We start from the raw sequence: 27,129 nt of genomic DNA, 5'->3' as shown, positions 1-27,129 counted from the left end.
TCAGCAAAAAAGTGCTGAAAGCTGGGAGCTCAGAAGTAGCAGGGAATGGGAGATCGGGGGGGGGGGGGGGTGTGTGTGTGTGTATGTATGTTCATTCTTGTGTGTCCTGAAGATACAGCAGTTTGTGCTGTTGTGCCTTAAAGACACAATTCATGTCAGACTCAGAGGTGCCAGGAGTTCCTCTCCCAATTACTTGTTGCTTGGGCTTCAACTTCTCCAAAGTGGATTTTTGTACAGCAATCCTAATCTTGGCTCTCCCAGACATTAGTAGGATAATGACTGATTCTCATATTTGTTGACATCAACATTTACCAAGCACCATCAGAGCAGAAGGCACCATGCAAAGCCCCCAGATTCGCTACAGTCTGGCTGCTGGGCTGTGCTTCAAGAACAGTTGCAGTTGTTAGACTGCAGAGTGTGTGTGTGTGTGTGTGTGTGTGTCTGAGAGAGAGAGAGAGAGAGAGTTTGGAGCTGCTGTTGAGAGAAGCCTCAACAGGGAGAGATAGGCACAGCCAGACCCTCACTTGGGGGCTTCTATCCCAGGAGGGAAGATTTCTTCCCTGAGCTGTGAAATAAATGAAAGAGTGAAATAAACAAAAGCAGTTTAGAAGGCTGCCTGGCCCAGGGGGGGTCACAAAGCATCAGCCTTAGGAGGCTGAGATTAGAATGGGGAGCAGGGGTTAGAACTGAGGTGCGGGCTGCTGGGAGACACCATTGTTCTTTTATTTTAATATTTTACAAAACATTTATTTATTTAGTTAGCTAGTTAGTTAGTTTTTTGGGGGGGTAGATAATTAGGTTTTATTTATTCATATGGAGGTCCTGGGGATTGAACCCAGGACCCTGCGCACTCTACCACTGAGCTACACCCTCCTCCCACCATGCAAAGCCCCCAGATTCGCTACAGTCTGGCTGCTGGGCTGTGCTCCTCCCACCACAGTTTTGAACCTAAGACGGGGTTCAGGACCCCAGGGGGCTCAGGGTTATAGCAGAGAACTGGTCTCCAACTGAGGTATTAAAATGCATGGAATTTCTGCATGGATTGTTCTCACTTGGAATCTAACACTTACATCAGAGCTCTCAGATTAAGTGGATGGCCCCAGAGGACATAGTCCAGTGGAAAGTTTCTCAGAGTGTGGTTTGAGGATCATCTGCCTGAGAATCAAATGAGGTGTTTGCCAAAAAGGCAGATTCTTGGGCCACACCCTGGGCCTACTGAGCTGGAACCTCTGCGGGTGGGGCCGGGGTGTCTGCTCTTGTTAAGTGGTGATTCTGAAAGCTTACAAGGTCCAGACGCTACCAGGAGGTCACACAATCAAGTGAGGAAGCAGAGGGGATGGCTTCCTGTGCCTCCCACACAGTGTTCAACTTTTAGGAAGTACCACAGAGGAAGGCCAAGTAGATAAATGCGTTTTTCTTTGGACCCTGCAATTTTTCTTTTGTTTTAAAATTTCACTTTTGTTTTGAGAACTCAAAATGTGAGGAGACAAAGGCATTCTTCCCCACCCCACCCCCAACCCCTTCATGGGCCTTGAGTGCTCTGTGAAAGGTGGCCTGTCTGACTCCACCCTCACAGCCTGCTTTCCGGCAGGAACCTGACTCCCAGAGGGGGTCGTGACCAAGGTCTCCAAGAGAATATGCTGTTTCCTGACTCAGTGGGATCTCCAGGCCTGAATCCCCAAGGCCAATGCAGAGGGCTTAAAAATAAAGGCAGGAGGTCCAGCGCAACAGAAAAGAGCAAGAGGCCTCCCTGGATTTGCAAAGGATGATCTGAACAAAGGAGCCTCCCGCCCTCTAGTGGAGAGAAGCTGCATCCCACCCCTGGTCAAGAGCCAGACAGGGATGGATGCTCAGTAGTCAGCCAGGTGGTAACCAAAGTGGTGACGGGGCCCTGGAAACACTACCTAGGATACCTATCTGGGGGCAGAAAGAGGAAGAATTGCGCTGCCTGTGTTTGCTAACTTGCATGTGATTTTAGAATGCACTGATGTAATGTATACTATTTTAATAATGAGTACCTTCCATTGTCAGCAGATTTGACTCTTCATTATTTCTCAGTGAGACTGAGGCTACTACCACTAAAATCACACATGTAATGTATAATCTGTAAATAGATTGAAGCACCTCAGACGGTCATACTCTCTTAGGGGGAGATTAGAGCTTTGGGACAGATGCCCAGGAATGGGGACCCTTCCAAACCAGGAAACCTGGCCAAATCATTCCAGATAGTGTCTGTGGGGACAGGTGTCTCTGCTGGCTAAACTGTCCTTGCATCTGATGATATCAACTCAGTTACACTAAAATTGGAAACAGAATGCATTCCCATTGTACACATTTTGAGAAAGAAAATATACAGATGAACATCTGATATACAGAAGATCCTAAAGTGTCTAACTTCAGGTTTAAAAGAAATAAGATGTGACTAGAAGACACCAGGCTTTCAATAAAAGCTTAACAAGTAAAAGGGCACAACACTTCACACTCACTAGGATAGCTACTTGGAAAGAAAGAAAGAAAAAGAGAGAACATAAAAAGTGTTTGTGAGGATGGAGAAACTGGAACTCTTGTGCACTGTTAATGGGAATGTAAAATGGAGTGGACATTGTGAAAAATGAGTCAGTTCCTCAAAAAATTAAACATAGAATTATCATATGATCCAGCAATTCCATTTCTAGGTATAAACCTCAAAGAACCTAAAGCAGAGTCTCAAACAGATATTTGTACATTTATACTCATCGCAGCTTTATTCACAATAGCCAAGAGATGGAAGCAATTCAAGTGTCCTTCACTGAATGACTGAATGAATAAATGCAATGCAGTATATCTGTATTATGGAATATCATCCAGTTTTAAAAAGGAATGAATTCTGTCACATGCTTGAACCTTGAAGATGTCACACTATGTGAAATAAGCCAGACACAAAAGGACAAATACTCTATGATCCCACTTACATATAAGAGGTACCTAGAGTAGTCAAATTCATAGAGACAGGAAGGAGGATGGTGGTTGCCAGGAGCTGGAGAAACGGGGAATGAACGGGGAGTTGTTGTTTAATGGGTATAGAGTTTCAGTTTTACAAGATGAAAATGTTCTGGAGAACTCTGGGTGATAATGTGTCCATGCAGGTTCATGGATTGTAACAAACGTCTCACTCTGGCGCAGGATGTTGATGGTGGGGAGGCTGGGTGGAAACAAGGGGTATAAGAGAACTCTGTTATTTCCTGCTCAATTTTGCTGTGAACCTAAAACTGCTCTAAATAGTAAAGTTTTAAACTTAAAAAGTTCTGGAGATGGATGATGGTGATGGTTGCACCACAATGTGAATGTACTTAATATTTCTGAACTACATGCTTTCACATGGCTAAGACAGTAAGCTTTATGTTATTTATATTCTACCACAATTAAAAATAAACATGAAGTAAAAAACAAAAGGCAGAGGGAGAACTGGGCTAAAAAGAGACTAATTTAGGAACCTTAGACAATTGTACACTTTAAAACGTCATAAGTGATGTTATAGTGTTTTTAAATATATATATTTTATTGAAGTATAGTTGATTCACATTTCAGGTGTACAGCAAAGTGACTGAGTTATACACAGACACACACACACACATATATATATTCTTTTGCAGATTCTTTTCCATTATAGGTTATTACAAGATATTGAATATAGTTCCCTGTGCTATACTGTAGGATTCTGTTGGCTATCTATTTTATATATAGTAGTTAGTACCTGCTAATCCCAAACTCCTGATTTATTCCATTGTGTGTGTGTATATATGTATGTGTGTGTAAACCATATCTTCTTTATCATTTCATCTGTTGATGGACATTTAGGTTGCTTCCACATCTTGGGTATTGTAAATAGTGCTGCTATGAACATTTGGGTGCATCTATCTTTTTGAATGAGAGTTTTTTGTCTTTTCAGTATATATGCCCAGTAGTGGGATTACTGCATCATATGATAACTCTATTTTTAGTTTTTTAAGGAATTTCCATACTGTTCTCCATAGTGCCTGCACCAATTTACATTCCTACCAACAGTGTAGCGGGGTTCCCTTTTCTCCACACCCTCTCTAGCCTTTATTATTTGTAGGCTTTTTGATGATGGCCATTCTGACTGGTGTGAGGTTATACCTCATTGCAGTTCTGATTTGCATTTCTCTGATAAATAGCAACATTGAGCATCTTTTCATGTGCCTGTTGGCCATTTGTATGTCTTCTCCAGAGAAATGTCTATTTAGGTCTTCTACCCATTTTTTGATTGGGTTGCTTTTTTGTTTGTTTGTTATTGACTTGTATGAGCTGTTCGTATATTTTGGAAATTAAGCCTTTGTCAGTCACATCATTTGCAAATATTTCCATTATTCTGTAGTTTGTCTCTTTGTTTTGTTTATGGTTTCCTTTGCTGTGCAAAAGGTTTTAAGTTTAATTAGGTCCCATTTGTTTATTTTTGCTTTTGTTTCCATTGCTCTAGGAGATGGATCCAAATAAATATTGCTGCGATTTATGTTGAAGAGTGTAAAATGTATTTTAAAGTCTATTTTATTTAAAATTTCAATAAGTGAAAGTGTACAGAACAGGATGCTTATCAGGCAAAGAGAAGAAGAACATGTGGTAGACAGAGGAAAGAAAGCAGAGGGAATAAACATTTTATGGCCTTTGCTCTGAAGGGAACATCCCTGGGGGCCTGGAGGGAAGTAGAGATGAAGGGAGGTATGGAACAAAGAAGGAACTTGGCCCTCGCCTGCGATCTAGGTGAATCCCTGTTAGGGGTCTGATGTCATCTGGGTAGGAAAGTGGTCATTTTTTAGGGTGGGAAATTGTGGAGGGAAATATGAGAAAAGCTCTATGTTTTTTCCACCTTTAAAAAAACTTTCATCACCTCCCATCCACAAAACATCAAGTGGGAGCAAGAGAGGACGAAAATATTAGAAAAAAAATGCAGAAACATTAGAAGCAGGTTTGACCTTTGCTTTTCACTTTGAGCCAAAGGGCAATCTGCACGTGCCATTCAGGTCCAGCCTTTAGTAACACTGAGCCCTAAAGGAATATGGCGTGCAGAAGCGTGATGACAAGCCAATAGTATGCGTGTCCCTGAGAGTCCATTCACAGTCATCTCCGTGGGGAATACCACCAACCACCCAATGTCCATCGGGAAGTCTGATGGCAAAAATTTCAAAAGAGTGGACCGGACATTTCGTTTCCTATCTTCACTGGTGGCAAATCTTTTTGTCCTTTCTGGAATGGATTGAATTTTTGGAAACAGCTAAAAGTTATTCACAACCAACTGGTGTGGATTAAGAAAACCAGCTGGCTTTCCCATTGCATCATATGCTGATTTATATCAGCATATAAAGAGCAGAAGAAACCCAAAAGGAGTTCTAAGCCAGACAACGGAGCAGCCCTTCCCACAGTGATTAGAGCGGATAATAGGCACTTAGCTATGTGAGCTGTAGACAAAATTTCAAACAGCCTCATCCTGTCATCACATTTGGCAGCATTCACAGATCCCAGGCAGTCCTGATCTCACAGCATTAAACGCCCTCCAGTAAACGCTATGAAGACCTGTGGACGGTCCACAGTAACTGCCCGGCGGCTGCTCATGTTTGCAGACACTGCTGTTGCCGACAGCGTGTGCCATGCAGACCTGCCTCTGAAGAAGGCTCTGAGACCAGTGTTCTCCTCAGCTTGGGCCAATACCGGCTGCTCTTTAGTTGGAGAATAGAGCGTAGGTACCACGAGCCTGGCGCTGGAATGACCTTGTAAATCAGACTCAGGCACCTCTTACCAAGCGTACTTCCAACTACCCCAGGCAACCCATGTCAGAGGCCCAAAGACCAAAGCCAGTCATTGAATAATCATTTCCCCCAACGCCCACATACATACAAATGTTGCCATACGTACAACATTTCATGCGTATCACAGGATGGTTGTAATATCCCATTTAGAGCATTTTCCTATTTTTTTTTTTAGGTAACAATTTCGACTTTGTCTTCTTTGGAGCATTTCCAGGACTGTACTTTTGTTTTAATTTCAAGCTGTATTAAATCAGAAAAAGAGGCCGTTTAGGCAAAGACAGTCATGTGCAGGAAAAGGACAAGTGTCCCTTTGTGGGGAGGGTAACGCTTGGCTTGCACCCTGAATAACGAACTGCCTGGAGTTTTTCTGCTCTTATCTTTTGCCAGAAGAAATAGGCATTTAGAAGCAAGGAGGTAAGGGGAAGAAACTTGGAGGTGAAGAAAAGGCTTTTTCTCTCTACCATTGGAATCATGTATTCTTCCCTCCAAATTCTGGATGGATTAAAGAAAAACAGAAAAAAAGATATAAGAAAAATAAATATTTTTTTCAAATTTCTTTCTAAGCAAAGACTCTTTAGGCTTTGATTGGATAGAAGAAAATATTTTTTAAAAAGACAACAAAAAACATTTCTCAGTCTTTATTGTTTAATTTAAGGTATTGTATATTTACAATGGACAAGAAAAGAGGAGGGGGAAAAAATCCAGTTAAATGTATTTTATTTTGCTTTTGATCTTCACCTTAAGTAGCATTTATTTTTCAGATATTGGCATGCCCATAACAAATATAAATATATACTATACATATTTTATATGATACATATACTATATTAAGATTTGCATACAGTGAAATACCCAGATATTAAGCAAGTAGTTCAGTGAGTTTGGATATGTGTACACACCCACACAACCACTACTCTGACAACATAGGCAACAAATCTATCACCCAGAAAGGTCCTGATACCTCTTTCCTGTTAATCTTTACCCCCTCCACCAGAGGAAACCACTGTGCTGATTTCTAGCTTACAGATTAATTTGCCCATTCTTAAACTTTTTACAAATGGAATCATTCCATATGTACTCTCATGTGCCTGGCTTCTTTTACTATAATATTTTTGTGATTTATTCATGTTGTTGCATCAGTACATTATTTTTTATTGCTGAATATTCTATTGTATAAGTATACAATATTGTACAAATATGTGATAATTTGTTATCTAGTCTGTTAATAAATATTAGAGCTGTTGTCAGTTTTTGACACTTAGGAATACAGCTGCTCTGCATATTCTCATTCAAGAGTTTTTCTGGACGTTTTATGTTTTATTTCTCTTGGATAAATACTTAGGAATGGAATGGAACAGCTGGGTCATAGAATGGATGGATGCGTAACAGTTTTCCGCGATGGCTGGATCATTTAGCACTCCCACCAGTGTGAGAGTTCCAGCTGCTTGCTGTTCTTACCGCATTTGGTATTGTCATGGGGAGAAATCATGTCTCATTGGGGTTTGAAGTTGCAATTCCCTGGCGACAAATGACACTGAGCATCTTTTCATGCCTTTTTCAGTCAGGTTTGTTTATCGTCTTTTGTCAGGTATCTGTTCACGTCTTTTGCCCATTTTTAATTGGATAGTTTGTCTTTGTTATTTATTTATAGGAATTCTTTATATATTCTGGATATAAGTCCTTTGTCAACTTGTGTATTGCAACTATTTTCCAACAATCTGACTTGTCCCTTTGTTTTACTAATGGTGTCTTTTAGTAAGCAGAAAATTTTAATTTCAAAAAAGTCCAGTTAATCAATTTTTAACTTTATGTTTAGTGTTTTGGTGTCTGCTCTGAGAAATCGTTCCCAATCCCAAGATCATGAACATAATCACCTCAATTTTTTCCAGAGTTGTTTTTTTTTTTTAAATTGAAGTGTAGTTAGTTACAATGTGTCAATTTCTGGTGTACAGCATAATGTCCCAGTCATACATATATACATACATATATTCATTTTCATATTCTTTTTCATTAAAGATTATTACAAGATATTGAATATAGTTCCCTGTGCTATACAGAATAAATCTGTTTTTTAATCTATTTTTATATACAGTAGTTAGTATTCTAGAAGTTCTAAAGTGCTAGCATTTACACTTAAGTCTATGAGACAGGGGACAAGGTTCATTTTTTCCTATACATTTATCAAATAGTTCCAGCATCATTTGTTGAAAAGACTTTCCTTTTCCTATTGAATTACCTTAGCAACTTTGTCAAAAATCAATTGATTATCTATGTGTGGACTGTCTATTCTGCTCCACTGATCTATCTGCCTTCATGCCAATACGGTCCTGTCTTGGTCACCATTGTAGTTTTGTGGATCCTCCAGTTCTATCTCAAGATTATTTTAGCTATTATAGGTTCTTCATATTTCCACTAAAAATTTTTAATCAACTTGTCATTTTCTACCAAAAATATTTTAATTTAATTGAGACTTTAATTGGCATGGTATTAAATTTATACATAAATTTGGAGATAACTGATATCTTCCAGTCCATAAATATGATTTATTTCTCCATTGGTTTAGGTTTTCTTAAATTTCCTCATGATTGTCAAGTAGTTTCCATGTATTTTGATAAAATTTCTCCTAAGCATTTTTTGATGTGTTTCTGAATGCTATTAAAAGGGGTTTTTTAAATTTCCATTTTTAACTGTTTGCTGTGAGTATATAGAAATACACTTAACTTTCGTATACTGATTTTGTAATCTGTGACCTTACAAAACTCATTAGTTCTAGTGGTTGTTTCATTGGTGCCTTATAGATGGTTATGACAGATGTAAAAAGTTTTTCTTCTTTCTTCCCAATCTTTATGTCTTTTATTTAATTTTTATTTGCCTGATTGCAATCATAAGGGCTCTAGTACAAAGCTGACTAAAATTGAGAACATTATTGCCTTTTTCCTACTTTTAGGAAAAATAGTCAATATTTCATCATTAAGTATATTAGCTATAGGTTTTTCATAGGTGGCCTTTATCAGAATGAGGAAATTCCTTTGTATTCCTAGTTTTCTGAGATTTTTATTATGAATGTTGATTTTTTTCAAATGCTTTTTCTACATCTACTGAGATGATCATGTGGTTTTTCTTCTTTATTCTGTTTGTACAATGAATTATGTTGGTTGATTTTCAATATGAAAACACTTGCACTCATGGGATAAATCCCATTTGGACTTGATATATTGTTCTTTTTATATATTTCTGGATTCAATTTGCTAAAATTTTGTTAAAGATTTATGTACCCACATTCATGAGGGATATTGAGCTGTAATTTTCTTTTCTTGTAGCATCTTTGTCATATTTTGGCTTCATGATTGTTGCTGGTGTCACCATATTGGAAACTATTCCTTCCTCCTTTGTTTTCTGAAAGGGTTTGTGTAAGATTGGCATTATTATCTTTTCCTTACATGTTTTATGGAATTTACCAATGAAACCATCTGGCCCTGAAGTCCTGTTTGTGGGAAGATTTTTTAATTAGGAATTCAATATCTGTAATAGACAGTATTTGTAAAAAGGGACCGTTAAATTTCTGTATTTATTTTTGTGTCACTTTTGGTAATTTGGATTTTTCAAGGAATTTTCTCATTTCATCTAAGTTGTCAGATTTAGTGTCACTGAGTTATTTATAATATTCATTTATTATCTTTTTTAGCATCTGTAGAATCTGTGATGATAGCTCTTTCATTGCTCATATTGATCATTTATGTTTTCTCTTTTTTCTTCTTAATCAGTCTTATTGGGGTTTATCAATTTTATTAATCTTTCTAGAGAGCCAACTTTTGGATTTATTAATTTACTCTGTCATTTGTTTTGTATTTTGTTAATTTCTGTTCTTTTTTAACTCTGCTACCTACTTTGGGTTTAATTTGCTCTTCTTTTCTAGTTCTTGAGGTAAAACTTAGATCATTTATTATAAATCTTTTTTCTCTTCTAACACTGCAAGTATTTAATGCTATAAATTTTACTCTAGGCACTGCCTAGCTGCAACTCTCAAATTTTGATATGTTGTATTTTCATTCAGCTTAAAATATTTCCTAATTCTCCTTGTGATTTCTTCATTGCCCTGTGGGTGCTGCATAATTTCCAAATATGTGGGGCTTTTCTAGGTATCTTATTATTACTGATTTATAATTTATTTTTGTTGTCAGACGAGAATATACTATTATAAATACTGTGTGATATTACTTACATGTGGAATCTAAAAAAACACAGCAAACTAGTGAATATAACAAAAAAGCAGACTTACACATATAGAGAATAAACTAGTGGTTACCAATGGGGAGGGGGGATGTAGAAGGGCAATATAGGGGTGGGGGAGTGGCAAGTACAAACTATTGTGTGTAAGACAGGCTACAGGGATGTGTTGTGCAACATGGGAAATATAGCCAATATTTTGTAATTAGTGTAAATGGAGGATAACCTTTAAAATTGTATAAAAAATTTAAAAATAAAATTAAAAAATAAACTTCCATTTTTTAACTTTGTAAATTTACATATTTTACTTTGTTCGACTGAGTCTATATTACTATTATAAGTTAGAAACCTAAAAAATGGTTTTAAAATTTTTAAAAATTTAAAAAGAGAACATACTATGTAAGATTGAAATGTGCTAAGACTTATTTTATGGTTCAGCACATGGTCTATTTTGATGACTATTCCATATGCACTTGAAAAGAATTGATGGTGTTTGTGATGGACTGAACAATAGCCCGAAAGGTATCTAGGTCCTAATTCCTGGAAACTGTATATTACCTTACATGATGTATTCATCAGGTTCTCCAGAGAAACAGAACTAATAGGATGTGTGTGTACGTGTGTGTGTCTATTTATACAGAGAGACAGAGATTTTAAGGAATTGGGCTCATGCAGTCGTGGAGGCTGGTAAACCCAAAATCTGCAGGGAAGCCTGGCAGGCTGGAGACACAGGAGAGTTGCAGTTTGAGTCCAAAGGCCATTTGCTGGCAGAATTCCCTCTTCTTCCAGGGAGGTCAGTCTCTCTGTTAAGGCTTCAACTGACTGGATGAGGCCCATTCACATTATAGAGGGTCATCGGCTCCACTCAAAGTACTGATGTAAATGATAATCTCACCCAAACAAAGCCCTTGCAGAAACACCTAGAATAATGCGTGACCAAATATCTGGGTACTGTGGCCCCGCTAAATTGCCACATAAAGTTAACCGCCGCATATGGCAACAGAGCCTCTGCAGATATGATTAAGGTAAGAATCCTGAGATGGGGAGATTATCCGGGATTATCCAGGTGGGCCCTAAATGTGATCACAGTGCACTTACGAGGGAGGCAGAGGGAGATCTGATTACAGAGACCAAAGAGAAGGTGATGTAATGAGGAAGCAGAGAGAAATCTGAAGATGCTAAACTTCTGGCATGAAGATGGATAAAGAAGCCATAAGTCAAGGAAGGCAAGCTGGCATCTGCAGGAGAAATCCCTCTAGAAGCTGGAAAAGGCAAGGAAACAGATTCTCCCTTAGAGCCTCTGGAGTGAGCACAGCCTGCTGACACCTCGGTTTTCATCCACTGAAACTAATGTCAGACTTTTGACCTCCAGAGCAGAAGAGAGTGTGTGTTGTTTTGAGCCACCCAGCTTGTGGTAATTTGTTACAGCCACCACAAAAAAGGAATACAGATTTTGGTACCTGGAAGAGGGGTGGTGCTGTAACAAATACTGGAAAATGTGGAGTCGCTTTGGATTTGGGTAAGGGGTAGAGTCTGGAAGAATTTTGAGAAGCATGATAGAAAAAGCCTAGACTGTTATGAGCAGACTGTTAGTAGAAATAAGGATGTTAAGGACTCTGTCCATGTTGGGAGAGTATAGCTCAGTGATAGAGCATGTGCTTGTCATGCACAAGGTCCTGGGTTCACTCCCCAGGCCCTCCATCAAAAAAAAAAAAAATTGTCAGTCAGGGCTCAGACGGAAGGGAGGGGCACAGTAGAGAAAGCCCACATCATCTAGAGAATATCTAGATTATCATAAACAGACTGTTGGTAAAAATAGCTGAGTTGTGTCCTCCAGTTATGAGGAAAGCAGAACTTGTAAGCAATGCACTTGGATATTTAGCTGAAGAGATTTCCAAACAAAGTATAGAAGGTGCAGCCTGGTTTATTCTTGCTGCTTGTAGTAAAATTCCAGAGGCAGCATAAATTGAGGGAAGAACTGTTAAGAAGAAAGGAGCCAAGACTTGATTTGGGAAACTCTCAACCTATCCTGATTGCGAAAGAGGCTAATTAGGAGGTTCACTGTCCAGAAAACAGACTGTAGAGAGAAGGTCACGGGTGTGGCTGGAGAGCCATTGGCTGGTGCTGAAGAAGTCAGACATGTGACTGTGGGTTCCCTCAGTCATCTGAGCAGAAGCCAAGAACAGAGATGGGCGACTCCAGGAAAGTTCTGTGGAGGAGCCTCTTGTTTCATTGTGTGAATCCCCATGACATACACAAGGGTTCTGAGAATGTTACGTCAGCAGAAGCACTGCCAGCTGGAACTGACAGAGACAGAGAGAGGGTGAAATGAAAGAAGGCTGTCACCCCAATTCTACAGGCTGGAAACAGACTGATAAGACTACTCAGTTGCAAACACACGCTATCCCTGAAGAGAAAGGAAAACAGCTCTGGGGAGGCAGGAGGTGGGCTGAGGGTGGGGGCTTCAAGCCACAGGGGATTACTCCTGGGTCTTGAGACTGAAGGGAGTTTGGCCAGAAGGATGTCAAAATTGCCTGGGGCTGTTGACTCTTTTCCTCCTTCCATTTTCTCCCCTTTGGAACGGGGATGTCTACAGCTGTGATCCTGTGCCTGTCCCACAGCTGTATTCCTGAGCAGACCACCTGCTCTCCGGTTTTACAAGTCCACAGATGGAGAGGAATTTTGCCCCAGGATGGATCATCCCCAGAGCCTCTCCCACAGCAGATTTAGACAATATACATGATGAAGTTTGGAGGTTTTGAGCCGATGATATTTAAACAAGACTTGGGGCTTGGAAGATGCTGTCGTGTGTTGAGACTTAGGATGCTGAGATAGGGTGAATGCGTTCTGCACGTAGGATACACTTGAATCTTTGAGGGCCAAGGTTTGGACTGTGGTTGTCTAAATAATGGCCTCCAAAGATACTCAGGTTCTAATCCCCGGGACTTGTCAATATTACCATATACGGCTTTAAAAAAAGCCTCAGTCCTCCTCCTGTGTGTCTCTCCTTTACTCTCATACTCACAACACTTCTGACACCAGATGTTTGGGGTTTTCCCCACACCAAGCAATTCTATGACACCAGCTGGGTGTCCTAGAATTAAACTCAATTCTGACACTATCTACCTGGAGGTGGCATCAGGGCTCCATTCCACAAGACTGCATCCTCCCCCACTTCCACTTCAGATGCCAATTGAAAGTCCACATTGTTACCTGTGCTTCTGACCAACCAGCAGTGAACGGGAGGTTCTCACAACCATCCCCCGTCCTTGGTTTCGACTAATTTGCTAGAGTGGCCCACAGAACTCAGGAAAACAGTTTACTTACTGTTTACCATTTATTGTTAAAAATATGATAAAGGAAACGGATGAAAATCCAAATGGAAGAGATGCATAGGGCAAAGCATACGGGGAGGGGCTCGGACATCCCATGCCCTCTCCAGGCACACCACTCCCCTAGTACCTCCATGTGCTCACCAACCCGGATGCTCTCCGAACCCCAACTACTGGGATTTTTAGGGGGGTTTCATCATGTAGGCATGATTGATCACTAACTTCACTTCCAGCTCCTCTCCCCTCGCTGGAGAATGAGGGGTGGGACTGAAAATGGATTTAATAATTGATTGTACCTACACAAGGAAGCTCCCATGAAAATCCCAATAGCCTCGGGTTCAGAGAGCATCCACGTTGGTGAACATACACATGCCAGGGGGATGAAGTTCCCCAACTCCACAGGACCGGCCCCCCATGTTTGTGACCCTCCCAGACCTCGCCTTAGGGACCTCTTCATCTGGCTGTTCGTCTGTATCTTTATCACATCCTTTAACAAACTGGTAGACATAAGTGTTTCCCTGAGTTCTCTGAGCTGTTCTAGCAAATAATTGAATCTAAGGGGGAGGAGGTCATGGAAACCTCTGATTTGTAGCCAAGCTGCACAGAAGTTGTGGGTCACCCAGGGACCTACTACTTGTGACGGGGACTGAGCCCTTACCTGGTGGGATCAGATGTCATCTCCAGGTAGGCAGTGTTGGAACTGAATTCAACTGTAGACACCCACCTAGTGTCAGAAGTGTCGTGTGTGGTGGTGGTGTGTGAGAGCAGAGGAGAGACAAACAGGAGTGCTGTGGGTTTTCTATACAGCAGCCAAAGGGGCTTTACCTGTGTGACTCAGTGAAGGGTCTTGAGATGAGGAGATTATCAAGGCTTATCCAGGAGGGCCCTAAATGTAATCACAAGCAGCCATGTAAGAGGGAGGCAAAGAGATGAAGGAAATGTGAAGACTGAACCAAAATGCTGCACTTCTGGCTTTGCAGGTGGAGGAAGGGACTACAGGCCAAGGATGCAGCTCTGGAAACAAGGAAGGAAACACAGAGCCTCCAATTGGAGGGCCGCCCTGCTGGCACCTTGATTTGGGGCCAGAGAAACTGATTTTGGACATCTGACCTCCAGAACTGTAAGAGGGCAAATTTGTGTTTTTAGCCATCAAGTTTGTGGTGATTAGTTATAGCAGCCATAGGAAACTAACACAGTGCCGTTCAAATCTTTATCCTTACTGGTGTGTGTGCGCGCGCGCGCACTTTGTCTCGTTTTATCAATTTCGAAGAGAGGACAGTTAAGCTCTCCAACCATGATTGTGGGTTTTTCTATTTCTCCCTTCAGTTCTCACTTTTTTGTTTCATGAGCTTGGAACCTCTATTGTTAGGTACATATGCAATTAGGACAGGAAGACATTATAAATGGTCTCTCTTATCACTATAAAATGCCCTTCCTCTCTGGTGCTACAGGAATACAGTTCAGGGCTCAGCCACGGCTTTGGGGAAATTTTACATGCAGATTTGAGGGGGCTCTCCCTCTGTGGCTCCTTCTTTCCAGGACTGCTTCCCTTTCCGGCCTCTAACTCCATGCTCTGATACCTGACTATGTGCCTTAGGATAAATCTGTGTCCCTGACTATGACTGTGGCTTTCAACCTGATTTTAGTCACCCTAAGCTATCACAGACTGGGCAGCACCTCCAGGGGAAAGTCACAAAAAAGAAGTACTCACACAGCGCCACTCCCTTCCTCAAAGGTCAAATACCCTCCAGTTTCTGCTGCTTTTGGTTGCTCTCCAGTACCTTAAAATAATGTATTTTAAAAATATTTTGTCTAGCGTTTATCATTGTTGTCTGTAAGAGGATTAGCCTAATATAAGCTACTCTGTCATCGCTGAAACCAGAAATCCCCTTAGTTACAATACAATTTTTAAGAACTTCTAGAGTCCAAAAAGATTTTTTTTTTTTAATGCAAACAGCTGCCTTGAGAAATGGGGAAGAAAGAAGTAAAGCAGCTGGTTTGGATTCATTCCTCTTCCGATTAGCGGGGGACATTTCCAAGGACAGAAAGACCAATGACCTGGTCTAATCTCCTTATAAATATACTGACAGCTGGATATTTGCTAGGAGGAAAGTGCTTATAAACTAAATTCTTTCAGCACAATGTCTCTGGTCTAAAGTTGCTCATCATAAACAGACCGAGACTCCACGGATTTATGACTGGAGAGAATCATGCTAGTTACACAACTACTCGATATAAGATGGAGATGTGTTACAACCTAGAGTCTGCCCTCCCTACTGTGTGAGGTGCCCCACAAACCTCATTAACAGTCTCCTTTATTACTCTGAGCCAGAGAGCACGTGTCCGAGCAGGAAGGACAGACCTGGGAACCACCCGGATGTCTCAGACCTCCCCCGGCTCTTCATGTGCCTCTTGATGATTATATCCATTAAATTTGATACTGGCAAGACCTCTGCTTCATGTAAATCTGGTCTCATCAGATCCATTGTGTTAGCTCAGAAAAAACTTACAGCAAATATTTAAATAGGGCCAATATCTTTATTACAAAAAGTTCATATAAATCATTAAGTGTCAACAAACCAAAAGACACATAGGCACAGGACTCAAGGGGCAATTCACAAAAGAGAACATATAAACAAACAGAAAAGGATTCACACTTCCTAGTAATCAGTGTAAATCATAACAACATGGAGTTTTTCTTGCTTTTTTTCTGTCTTTCAAATTAGCAAACAATTTTATAAAAATGGTAACTTCTTTTTTTTTAATTGAAGTACAGTCAGTTACAATGTGTCAATCTCTGGTGTACAGCACAATGTTCCAGTCTTGCATATACATACTTATATTCATTTTTATTAGAAAATGGTAATTTCTAAAAATAGCCAGGGTAGCAGGAAGAGACATTCTCATGACTTGCTAGGAGGGAGCAAACCTTAATGCAAGTCTTTTGAAAAGCAATTTGATAATACGCCTCGAAAGCCCCAATAATTTCATATTCTTCAGATTTAGCCTAAAGGAAATAATTTTTAATATAAAGAAATCTATGCCCTAAAATTTAAAAAACTGGAAACAATTTAAAAAGTATAGCAGTAAATGAATGGTTAAACACAATGTGGTGTATCTATTTTCACTGGAACACTGTCCCTATTTCAAATAATGTTTATAAGACTATATAATAATACAGGAATATAATACAACGTTGAGGGGAAAAAAGCAGGCCACAAAATGGTTCACATAATGGAATTTTACAAAAGTTTGAAAGGAAATGTACCAAAATGTTACCATCCATCATCTTTGGGAGGTGGGACTATTTGTTACTGTCTTCTCCTTTTTATGACCTACAATTTACGACTTAGAATTTTTCTTTAATGAATATGTATTGCTTTACCATAGAAACAAACCCTGTAAAGCCAGAGAAAATGATGAGTGTTGGTTAGCATATCATAATCCAACATTACCTTATGATTCAGATGTGGAGGAAAACAAAGTGTAATGAAATGAAACATTATCCAAACATATACATGTTAAACGGTAAACTGAGGCACATTAACTTTCTGGGTTTTTTCGTAAAGAGTTTGAGTACACATTGATTTGAAGTGGGCAGTGCCAGAACAAAGGTGGCTAGAGCTCTCCACTGACAGGAGCTGGGGAGGGGTTTTACAGAGAGGATGCAGAAGAAAAGCAAGGAAATTATTTGATTGGCCATAGCTTAACCAGTTGCCTTATTTGGGAAAGCTTAGTTGGCTGTTTGTGGTTGGTGGTTCTTAAATTTCATTTTCTCTGATTCAGGTGCATTGATTCTGCTTAGGTTTTGGTTTGCTTGCACAGGGTAGCAGACCTTAGACCTATTCAGTCTAACAGCCTCCTTGTTTAATTACCTTACCATGCATTACATCTCTTCCCTCCATGTTCAAAGAAGTAATTCCTAATTAAGTGGGAATGACTATTGGATAGCTTCTACTCTCGTTCCTAAAGCAACACATGTAGAATGGTATACAGAACCACAGAAAATAATAAAGTGGAAGCCAAGCTATTAAAAAAAATTTGCTGAATTGTCTATAAAGTATACATTGTGAATTTCATTAATCTTTTAAGAAACACAAGGTGATATGCAAATCCTTGAAATGGCTTAAAGAACCAAACACCAAAATGCTCAGCCCGTCCACTACATGCCATAGAAATATGGCGGGAAAGTGAGCCCTGAGAGAAAACTCCAACTGGTGGTTCTTAAAGGTGATCTGCAGACCCCTGGGGTATGTGTGGACAACACGGTTTTCATACTAACACTAAAACGTTGTTATTATGTAAACTTTTTCACTATGTTGACATGTGCACTGATGGAACGAAAGCAATGGCAGGTAAAACTTCCGGTGCCTGAGCATGGAGAAACTCAGTAGCACCAAACAGTACTGGTAGCCATCATATCAGTCACTGCCACGAATTAGTGACTTTTAAAAAAATGCCAGATTCAATTGGAATGTACTTAATAAAGCAGTAAATATTACCAATTGTATGTAATTTCTACCCTTGCTTGCGTACTCTTTGCAATATTCTGTGTAGTGAAATGGGAGGTAGGCATCAAGCATTTCTGCTACATTCTGAAGTATCTTGGTCATCTCCATGCAAAGCATTTAAGTGATTACACTTACGTGTAAACTGTACCAGCTGCTTTTTCTAAAGAACACCATTTTTGCTTGAAAGTATGGTGGGCAATCAAAAGTTACAGACTTGTGATTCTAGCAGACATGTTCTTGAAAATGAACAAAGTGAGCCTATTATTTCGAGGGAAACGATGGGAAATACTTATGGTATTTGTTGCTAATGACAAGTTATAGCTTTCAAGTAAAAATGAGAATTCTAGAAAACTTGTATCTGCTATGTGAGTTTAATAGCTTCCCCCAAAAGATTCTTCAGATGAGATTGGTGGTGATATTAACAAATGTAGAGTTTTTTATATTGTATAATGAAATGTATCAACATTTGGAAGATCTGCATATTTCAGTGAACCAATGTTTTTCTAAATGATCAATACATGATGTTATAAAATCATGCATGGGTAAAAGATCTAATAAAGTGCAGGAGAGATCAATGGATTTTAATGTAATAGATATGAAAAGTTCATTGAGGGAATACTACTCAACCATAAAAAAGAATGAAACAGTGCCATTTGCAGCAACATGGATGGACCTAGAGATGAGCACACTAAGTGAAGTAAGTCAAACAGAGAAAGATAAATATTATATGATATCACTTATATGTCAAATCTAGAAAATTACACAAATGAACTTATTTATAAAACAGAAACAGACTCACAGACATAGAAATCAAACTTATGGTTGCCAAATAGGAAAGAGGGGGGAAGGATAAATTAGGAGCTCAGGATTAGCAGATACAAACTACTGTATATAAAATAAATAAACAACAAGGTCCTACTGTATAGCACAGGGAACTATATTCAATATCTTGTAACAACCTTTAGTGAAAAAGAATATATATATATATGTATGTGTGTGTGTGTGTGTATATATATATATAGAATCACTCTGATGTACACCAGAAACTAACACAACATTGTAAATCAACTACACTTCAATCAAAAAAAAAAAGTTCATTGATATCATTTCAGACTCCACTCTGCAACTACATTTAAAAAATTACAATCATTACATTTAGTGTAGTATCAGAATAATCCACAATGATCTGAAAAGACTATTAAAACACTCTTACGTTTTTCAACTTTAAAACTATGCAAGGTCAAATTTTCTTCACATACTTCAAGCAAAGCATCATATCACAAAAGATTGAATGCAGAAGCAAGTGTGAGTATCCAGTTGTCTTCTTATAAGCCAGACATTAAAGAAATTTGCAAAAATGTTGTATTAGTTTCCTATTGCTGTTATTAAAAAATTACCACAAACTTAGTGGCTTAACAACACATGCTTATCATTTTATAGTTCTGTAGGTCAGAGGTCCAACACATATGTCACAGGGCTAACATCAAGGTGTCAAAGGGCTGTACTCCTTTTTTGAGGCTCAAATGAAGAACCTGTTTCCTTGCCTTTTCCAACTTCTAGAGGCCACATTCTTTTCTTGGCTTGAGGTCTCCTTCGTCTAACTTCAGATCAGCAATATTGCATTTCCTTCTGACTCTTCTTTAGTGGTTGCCTCTCCTTCCAACACAGCCAGGAAAGGTTCAGCACTTTAAGGAGTCATGTGACTGAGCCCCCCTAGATCCAGGAAAGCTCCCCATCTCAGGGTCCTCAACCCTAATCATATCTACAAAGTCCCTTTTGCCATTTAAAGTAACATAATCACAGCTTCTAGGGAACAGGGTCTAGATATCTTTGGGGGCCATTATTCTGCCTACCACAAAAATAAAACAGTGCCACTTTTCTCACTAATTTTTTTGTAAAATATAATTATTTTTCATAAAAATGTTAACCTGTCATTAGTTGTTATTACTTTTAAATGTTTTTTTAAATCTCTCAGTTTTAATTTCTAATATGGTAAACATTGATAAAAGCTTTCTGGAATCCTCAGTTTTAAGAGTAATAAAGGGGTAGCAAAATGGAAAGTATGAAAATGTCTGGCTTAAATTATTGAAATGGTGAAAGCAGACATCATAAGAACTCCTTAAAATAACACAAACATCCACTGAGGAGAGATGAGACCATCCTAGCTCTCATGCAAAGAAAATGATGTAAATATGATGTCATTATGTGAATTGACTGGAATGTTTTAGGCAATTGCTGGTAATTCCTAGACATATTGGCAAAGCTCTATCAAAGAATGAGTTGTTTCAGGGTGTCCTTCTGTCCAGTGTCACCCATGACTGGCAATACTGCAGATCCGTCACAAGCAACTAGTCCATGGCTGAGATTCATATCTGGCAGACTAGCTCTGTCCTGAAACCCTACCAGTGAGATTATCCAAACATGGTATATCATGAAATGTGGCTCTGCATGGCTCAAAGGGGAGGCAAAGAAACTGCTCAAGTCTTGAAAATACAGTCATCCAAAACCTGTGGAACACTGCAAAAGCAATTCTGAGAGGGAAGTTTATAGTGATACAAGCCTACCTCAGGAAACAAGAAAGACCTCAAATAATCAATCTAACCTTACACCTAAAGGAACTAGAAAAAGAAGAACAAAACCCAAATTGAGCAGAAGGAAAGAGATAACAAAGATCAGAGCAGAAATAAATGAAATACAGACTTGAAAACAATAGAAAAGATCAACGAAACTAAGAACTGATTCTTTGAAAAAAATAAAACTGATAAACCTTTAGCCAGACTTATCAAGAAAAACACATAGTAGACCCAAATAAACAAAATCAGAAGTGAAAGAGAAGTTACAACTGACACCACAGAAATACAAAGCCTTGTAAGAGATTACTATGGACAATTATATGCCAATAAAATGGATGATCTAGAAGAAATGGATACATTTCTAGAAACATACAATCTCCAAGACTGAATCAGGAAGAAACAGAAAATACGAACATACTAATTAGCAGTAATTAAATTGAATCAGTAATAATAATAATAATATAAACTCCCAATGGACAAAAGTCCAGGACTAGACTGCTTCACAGGTGAATTCTCCCAAATATTTAAAGAAGAATTAATACCATTCCCTCTCAAACTAATTCAAAATACTGAAGAGGAAAGAATGCTTCCAAACTCATTCTATGAAGCCAGCATTCACCTGAAACCAGACAAAGGCACCACAAGAAAAGAAAATTATAGGCTAATATCACTGATAAACATAGAGAGTAAAGTTCTCAATGAAACATTAGGAAATCAAATTCAACAATACATTAAAGGGATCAAACACCATGATCAAGTAGGATTTCTGCCAGAGATGCACAGATAGCTCAATATCTGCAAATCAATCAATGTGATACACCATATTAACAAACTGAAGAATAAAAATTGTATCATCCTAATAGATGCAGATAAAGCTTTTGACAAAATTCAATCTCTCTTTACAGTAAAAACTCTCAATAAAGTTGGTATACAGGGAACATACCTCAACATAATAAAGGCCACATATCAAACTGGCAGCCAACAGCATATACAAGGATAAAAAGCTGAAAGTATTTCCTTTAAGATCAGGAACAAGACAAAGATACTCACTCTCATCACTTTTACTCAATATAGTACTGGAAGTCCTAGCCACAGCAATCAGATAAGAAAAAGAAATAAAAGGAATTTAAATTGGAAAGGAATACGTAAAACTGTTACTGTTTTTAGATGACATGATGCTATATATAAAAAACCCTAAAAACACTACCAAAAAACTATTAGAACTAAGAAATAATTCAGTAAAGTTACAGGATACACAATCAATATACAGAAATCTGTTGCATTTCTATACAGTAACAACAAACTATGAGAAAGAAAAATTAAGAAAACAATCCCATTTACAACTGAATAAAAAAGAATAAGATACCCAGAAATAAATCTAACCAAGGAGGTAAAAGACCTGTACTTGGAAAACTGTAAAATACTGATGAAAGAAATTGAAGAAGACAAAAACAAACGGAAAGCTATAACATGCTCATAGTTTAGAAGAATTAACATTGTTAAAATGACCATATTCCCCAAGACAATCTACAGAGTCAATGCAATCCCTATCAAAATATCCATGATACTTTTACAAAACAAATAATTCTAAAATTTGTATGGAAACACAAAAGACCCCAAACAGCCAAAACAATCTTGAGAAAGAGGAACAAATCTGGAGGTTATCATACTCCCTGATTTCAAACTATATTATAAAGTTACAGCCATCAAAACAGTATGATACTGGCACAGACACCTAGATCAATGGAATAGAATGTAGAACCCAGAAATAAACATGATAAGATGCTCAATATCACTAATCATCAGGGAAATGCAAATCAAAAACCACAATGAGATATCACCTCACACCTGTGAGAATGGCTGTTATCAAAAAGACAATAAATAAGTATTGGCAAGGAGGTGGAGAAAAGGGAACCCTTGTGCACTGCTGGTAGCAATGTAAATTGGTGTCGCCACTATGGAAAACAGTATGGAGGTTCCTCAAAAAATTATAAATTATTTACACTTAGGCTGCTTCCCTATCAAGGCTATTTTAAATGATGCTACAGTAAACATTGCGGTGCATATATCTCTTCAAATTAGTGTTTTCATTTTCTCTGGATAAATGCCTAGGAGTGGAATTTCTGGATCATATGGTAGTTCTATTTTTAATTTTTGAGGAACCTCAAAATCCCCTGAACACCAAAACCTGAAGCAGAGGCCATCCATTCCCAAACTGAGGTCAGCTTCAGGAAGGTGCTTACTCATCCTTCACCAACCAGCATGTGAAAAGCAGCTGAGTGTGACGACCTCAAAGGAGAACCAAGAAGGGAAATAATTCATCAAAGATCACTCAGCCACAGCCCAGCCCATGAACTGACATGGAATCTTCTAAGTGGGCCAAGAGGGCTGCAGCAGCAGGTCAGACGGACTTGGGTTCCACGCTTAAATCTGCCACTTGTTATTCATGCATATTTCGGAAACAGTTTTGTCTGTATGAACTTCCATTTCCCCACCAGCAAAAGAGCAATAATAATGTCCCACCCCTTACAGAGTGTTCCAATAGCTAGACAAATAAAATATAAAGTACATATAACTGGGATCCAATAAATGTCCATTCCCTATCCCTCTTTTTCTGGCCCTAAAGAAGTCAACCACATTGACTTGGCAGTAATCCAAGAAAGATACGGTCTCTGCTCCAGAGATGTTCACAGGAAGTGAGGGAGACAGGTGATGGGCTCTCTGTATCACCCTGCAGTAGATGCTGTGCAAAGGAATGCTAGCAGAGACAGCTGCATGTAGTTTGGTAGAGCTGGTGGAGCAACAGTGTAAGGGGAATGGGGCTGGAAAGGTCTCATGCATTAACCAAGTTTCGTTTAGTTCCATGTGAGGGAGTCACAAAATAACCACGGCATGAACATGATAAAATTGTTTTTCCCTTCCTGAGACAAAGTAAGGTGGTAAGCAATTCTAAGCTAGTGGCTCCACAATCATCAAAGACAGAGCTCCTTCCACTTTGTTATTTTGTTGATTCTCCATCCTTGCAGTCGTCATGGTCCAAGATGGCTGCCTGAGCTCGGGCTATCACCTCCACATTCCAGACAGCAAGAAGAATGACAGTAAGAAAAAAAAAGAAAAAAGAATGACAGTAAGGCTGTACCCCTTCATCTTCCATCTTATTAGCCAGAACTTACTCACATGGCTTCACCTAGAGTGGTCTGTGGGATTTCTGAGTGGAGTGGTCCACATGTCTGGGGCTCTGGGGAGAGGACTAAGTTGGAGATTCATCACCATAGGGGTGGCAGCTCGGGGCATGGCTGGATTCCCCAGTGCACAGTGCACAGTGACGACAGAACTCCACTGATGCCTGGAAACAAGGATGGGCAGAGGAGGTGAAGTCTCCCATGAAGGAGGGAAACGAGGAGAGCACGCTTTCAAGGAGAAAACTGCAATCCATAGTGCTGAGTGATAAAAGTGAGGCTACTTAGGAGTAATGTCGTGGAAAACGGTAGATGAAGAGCTCCAAGAATTGGTCCCTCCACTTAAGCAACCATTAAGCAGGCAAAAACTGACAGAATCAGCTTTTTTGGAACTCTGGAATCTAAAAAAAACATCGAGCAACCAGGAAGCAATTCATGAAGAAAGAGTCTGCTAAATTTCAGTAAGAAATTGTTGCAGCATTTTTGCTTACCGACCTACCTTCTCCCATTCCCCACCCAGCCCAGCAGCAGCCATGGGGATGACAGCCTGAATTCCTGCTGTGGCTTGCTGGTGCCAGGGTGGGCAGTACAGACCTTGTTCTCAAAAATGTGGTTGTACATTTTGGCCCAGCTGGCAGTTCCCTGAGGGGCTGGTGCAGAGGTGAACCTTTGCTTCACCCTCCTCAGCCTGGAGCAGCTTCCCAGGTGGCACATTTTGAAAGCATTTAAAGACATTTAGTATCCATAGTTGTCTGGGGCAAGGAGCAGTAGATGCGGTTAAGCAACAGACAGACCAAAAAGCCTGGGAAGGGGAAGGCTGAGGATGAATATACTGGAAGAATCAGGGCTTTAAAGGGCTACTTCTTATACCAGGGAATCCAGACTGCAACACACACGTCCAGGGCCAGACACACATGCTCAGAAAAGACCTGAGAGGACCCTAGGCTTGCACTTTTGGCTGATGGTCCGTGCAAGCAGGGGGTAAAGGTTGAGTTAGTGTTGCAGGTGGCCTGGTTAAGCGCAGCAGGAGTGCCCAGCTCAGAGCCAATCTGCAAAGACCAGGAGAGATTTTATCTAATTTGAGGGGATTTTTTTTGGCTCCAGCTGTTTAAGAAAATCTGTGTCAAGTCAGTGGCTGACGAATGAGATAATGGAATAGATACCTCAGTGACTACATGATAGGAATACAGTCTGCAAAAATAATTTTGAAATGTCACCAAATAAACAGACGGCTAAAACTCTAAACAAGCGATAATAGTAAACCTTGCCAAGAAGTACCAAATCTGATTTCCAGAGCCACCACGATATTCAAAATGCCTAGTTTTCAATAAAAAATTACAAGGCATACAAAGAAAAAGGATGACTCATTCACAGGAAAAATAATTTGGCAGAAATCATTCCTGAGGAAGCCCAGGCATTAGACTTGCTAAGACAAAGACTTTAAATGAACTGTCTTAAATATGCTCAAATAGCTCAAGGAAACTGTGGACAAAGAACTAATGGAAGCCAGAGAAGAACTGGTGTATAAACAAAAAGATATCAACAAAGAGAAATTATAAAAAGGAAACAAATAGAAATAATTCTGGATTTGAAATGTACAATAACTAAAGTGAAAAAATTTGAAAAGCTAAATAAAACTGACAAAATCTTTCGCCAGACTACTAATTTTAAAGAGAGAGAAGATGCAAATAATTAAAATCAGAAATGGAAGTGGGGACATTACTATGACCCTTGTGGGAAAAAAAAAAGGATTATAAGGGAATACTATGAACAATTATACACCCAACAAACTAGATAACCTAGAGGAAATGGATAAATTCCTAGAAACACACAAGTTACCAAAACTGACTCAGGAAGAAATAGGAAACCTGAACAAATCCATGAAAAGTAAAGAGATTGAATCAATGATCAAAAATCTCTCCAAAGGCTGGATCAGATGGCTTCTCTGGGTGAATTTGGCAAAACCTTTAAAGAAGAATTAATACCAACCCCCCTCAAACTCTACCAGAAAATAGAAGAGGGAATACTTCCTAACTCATTTTATGAGGCTTCATACTCCACATTAGGAGCTGAAACCCAACTTCTCAATAAAGTACAATACTGAAAGTTCCCCAAACAACAACAACAAACCAGGGTGGGCAGTCCTTTCTTGGGGATTCTGCAGAGAAGTTTCATATACCAGTTAGAGTCGGAGCTTGTGGCCCTCAAGTACCCTTACATTTTTAAGAACTTATAATTTAATACTTCTTTCTGTTAATTGTAATATTTTATCTGCCAAAATGCTGACCTGCTCCATTTCCATTTTAGGTTAATTCTCATTTAAACAGCTTTTAAATTTGGGGGGTTTTCCCATTTATCTATGGCCAATTGATTTTTTTTTAAACCAACGTACAGATATTTATTAGACTAACATTCATTAGCAAAATAGGCACAAAATATTTCATAGTCTGTTTCATAAGTTTGATAAAGTTCCAGCTCTATTTCCTTTTAGATGCTGCAACTGTACAGTATTGAGTAAAAGCTTTACTCAAGGTTGGATTCTGCATCTTTTAGTAAGTCATCATGGAACCAGAAATTCTAAACCAGAGGTTGAAGATGAGGACAGATTAGGGACTGAGCCTCAGACAACAACACTAAAGGTATGGTTAATCGATTTTTCACAAGGAGGCTGGGACCACTCACTGGGGGAAAGAATAGACTCTTCAACAAATTGTGCTGGGACAACTGGATATCCACATGCCAAAGAATGAAGCTGGAACCAGACCTCACACCATATACAAGAATTGTCTCAAAACGGATCAAGAGCTTAAAAGTAAATGTGAAAACCATAAAACTCTCAGAAGAAAAGACAGAGGTAAATCTTCATGACTTCGGAAATCTTAGAAGAAAAGACAGAGGAAAATCTTCATGACTTCATACCATACTGTGAATGTACTCAATGCCACTGAATTGTACACTTTAAAATGGTTAACTTTATGTTACATGAATTTCATCTTAATTTTTGAAAAACTGAAACTACTCAGAAATATAAAATTATTAACAATATCAGCTCACCCCATGGACTCCAAATCCTGGAAACAGGTCGATTCTCAGGTTATGGGTAGCAATTTCATCCCTGTTTAAGTTTATCTGGAGTCCTTGGTAGCTCGGAAGCTCTAGAAAACAGACCAGGAAAATGTTCTAGATGTTAGCTCACACCAGTCTATTAATGCTCCCTTAATGTGAGTAAACCCGGGGGTAGGGGGGTGGAGTCGCGGGAACATAAAACTTCAAGACAGGAGACAGTTAACGAAGCAATTGTGCTACCGCCTCATGGTGCATTACAGACCTGGCCTCCATACCCTCTAAGGTCAGTGCTCAGTCCCATGTCAGGTTCGTCCGGGTGTCCCCGCGGCGGAACAGTGGGCAGGCCTGGCCCATTGCCGGCCCCTAGCCTTCCCCGCGCCCTGGCTCCAGGTGGGGCCAGACGCGGACCGGGAAGCGTGGCGTCGCCGACGGGGCGGGGC

The 27,129-nt window shown here is 39.4% G+C and overlaps 1 long non-coding RNA gene across 3 annotated transcripts in view; it reads right to left on the bottom strand.

The window, feature by feature from the left end:
* LOC116659263 overlaps positions 1-27,109 on the bottom strand; it is a 53,500-nt gene extending 26,391 nt beyond the window's left edge. The window contains exons 1-3 of one of the 3 annotated variants that reach the window (XR_004314506.1): positions 26,952-27,108; positions 26,678-26,778; positions 2,822-3,181 (exon numbers count right to left, since the gene is read on the bottom strand). This is a non-coding gene — a long non-coding RNA (uncharacterized LOC116659263). Of the gene's footprint in view, positions 1-2,821; positions 3,182-22,399; positions 23,512-26,677; positions 26,779-26,951 lie in introns of those variants that run through there. The other 2 variants (XR_004314508.1, XR_004314507.1) reach the window with 2 other exon arrangements.
* Between the last annotated feature and the right edge of the window lie 20 nt (positions 27,110-27,129).

Source organism: Camelus ferus, chromosome 23 (assembly GCF_009834535.1).
Source record: "Camelus ferus isolate YT-003-E chromosome 23, BCGSAC_Cfer_1.0, whole genome shotgun sequence".
NCBI lineage: Eukaryota > Metazoa > Chordata > Mammalia > Artiodactyla > Camelidae > Camelus > Camelus ferus.
Note: the sequence above shows the minus strand (reverse complement) of the source record. Positions and strands in the feature narration are given on the sequence as shown.